Source organism: Malurus melanocephalus, unplaced genomic scaffold, assembly GCF_030028575.1.
Source record: "Malurus melanocephalus ecotype Western Australia unplaced genomic scaffold, MMel_1.1 scaffold_993, whole genome shotgun sequence".
Lineage (NCBI taxonomy): Eukaryota > Metazoa > Chordata > Aves > Passeriformes > Maluridae > Malurus > Malurus melanocephalus.
This window is the reverse complement of record NW_026624225.1, coordinates 108059-110658: the sequence shown is the minus strand read 5'-3', so window position 1 is coordinate 110658 and position 2600 is coordinate 108059.

The window sequence follows — 2600 nt, the reverse complement described above, 5'->3', positions numbered from 1 at the left end:
AAAAAAAAAAAAAAGAAACGATTCCGGCTGGATATTTCTCGTGTGGCCGAGTTTTAACAGCGCTGACATTTCTGCAGCTCCCAGGCACGAGCGTGGCTGAGAAATCCCCCTGAACCTGCCCGCCCTGAGCACGGAATTATGGAGTGGGAAGGGAAAGGAAAGGAAGGGAAAGGGGTGGGGGAAAACGCGCTCAATCCCAGCCGCTATTCCCTCCTTTTCTCCTCGCACGAACCTCGCCTTTCCCCGCGGCAAAGCGCGCTCGGCGGAGCGCACAGCCCTGATTTTCATCGCCGCCGATCATTTTTTTGGGGTCCGCCACCCCGCGCCCCGTCCCCGCGGCCGCGCTGTCCCTTTAAAGCTCCAGCCCCTCTAATTGATGTGTCTGGGCCAGTCTAGACTGGCGGAGACTGAAGCGGTTCGCAATTACGCGGGGCGGAGGGGCGCGGAGCCTGCGCGGGGTCCGTCCTTCCCCCTTTCCCCCCTTTTTCCCCAACCCAACCCAATTCAACCCAACCCAACCCAATTCAAACCCTCCCCGCCCATTGTTTTGCCGCAGCCCCGCGCAACCCCCGCCCCGCACCGCGCAAGCAGCGCGGACACAATAGCGACCCCCGGGGAGGGGACAGCGGGGACCCCCCAACCCCGGCACCCCGAAAATCGCGCTCCGCGCTGGGGGATGCGCGGAGATGCGGGAGATGCGCGGGGGACCCATCCCAGCCCCGCAGACAAAGCGCTAGACCCTTCCCTTCTGGCGGAGGGGGGGAAAAATTGCGATTAAAAGCTTSGGGAAAGGGTAAAATCACCCCAAAAAACCTACTTTTTGCGGGTTTGGTATTGAGTGGACAAAGGTGAGAGCTTCAGCGCTCCGTATTTCAATTTAGAACGCCAAGCAGGTAATAAAAATTAATGCGGCTCGCTTTGGAATTAAAGAACGTTTGGAATAATATAGAAATTCAGGAGTACAAGGCTTTCTTGGGTTTTTTTTCCCCGCGAAGGTAAAACTCAGTGAAATTACAGTGGCAAGAAAAAAGCAGCTAAAATTCATTAAAAAAAAAAAAATCAGAATCAAACAGGCAACCTTTTCCAGTTCAATAACTGTTAAACAACAGGAACCAGCAAACATATCCTAAAGCTCTGAAATACCAAAATGTTACACCGTCAATTAATTTTTGGTGCATCACGTTTTAAGTTGAGGCATTTGCATTCAAATATCAAACAGTAATTCGGATCCATAACAAGGTACAGTAACTTCATTATAAATTGCCTTGAAGAACAGAGATAAGAAATACAGTTCCAACCGTAATTAATTTTACAGTAACACAAAAAAAAAAATCTCATAAAGGAAAACAGCAGCAGGAAACATTTCGAACATTTCTGATTCATCATTTACATATCATATCGCCCGGAAAAGCAGCAAAGCTTGAAGTTCTAGAAAAGGACTCAAAGAAAACTTCAGCATTTCTTTTCAGTTTCCAACCATTAATACATGCAACCATTTTATTCCGCAGTTTATTTTTCCACCTATAAAATCCAACCCGTCTCCTGGCTTTTTTTTTTTTCTTTTCTCTCTCCTTTTTTTTTATTTTTTTTTCATTTTTTTATCCTTTTTTTTTTTTTTTTTTTTTTTTTTTTTTTCTGATATAGTTTTATTTTTTTTTTTGATAAAATTCCTAGTAATGACCACAAACTAAATTTTTTTTTTTTTTTGTGTGTCCATAGAGCACATTTCCAAGATTAATCGTTCAGTTTTAAACTTGGAAGCATGAGGCATGCTGGGATTTCAGCTGAGGTCAAGCACCAATGTACCGAGCTGTTACTGTTACGCTCTCAGGGTACTCTGTGTTGCTCTCAAGAAGGGGGGGAAGGCAAAAAAATTAAAAAAAATATAAAAATCGAAATGCTCTATGCAGTGGCCTGCAGCAAAAAATCTCCYTCTTTCACCACAGGCGTGGTATTAGTATTCCTCCATATAATAGATATATTTTTGATTTTATTTACCTACAGAAATGAATACATATGTAGCATCCTCGCACACACCTCAATAACTGTATTTACATGCGTCCATATCATGTATATCTTATCTACACACGCATATATAATAATCACTCTGTGTGTACACACATACACCCCCATATCTGGATCAGCTGGAAAATTATCTCGTGAATATACACACACATATTTAAAAAAAAAAAATCGGAAAAAAAAAATCTGTGTGGTCCAAACGCTCATTTAATTTGATTTTTTTTCATACAGAAAATGGCCATAACCACCGCCCTACATCAGCCGATGGAGCCTGAGGAGGAGAAATACACTTATTTTTCCCTTAAAAGGTCTCTAAACACTATTGTATGTGTGTGTATACGGCTCTAAATATACACACCCGCGCTCACACATATACACAGAGAGAGAGGAGATATTTCTAAAATAAAATAAAGATGTCAAAGCACAACTCACAGCTCCCAAGAGCCTAACCCGTGGATTTAAAAGCTAAACATCACAAGTTAGGGTCTCAGGGATTGAGAGGGGCGCAACAAACTAGTCCTTGCAAAAAAAAAAAAAAAAAAAAAAAAAAAAAAAAAAAAAAAAAAAAAAAAAAAAAA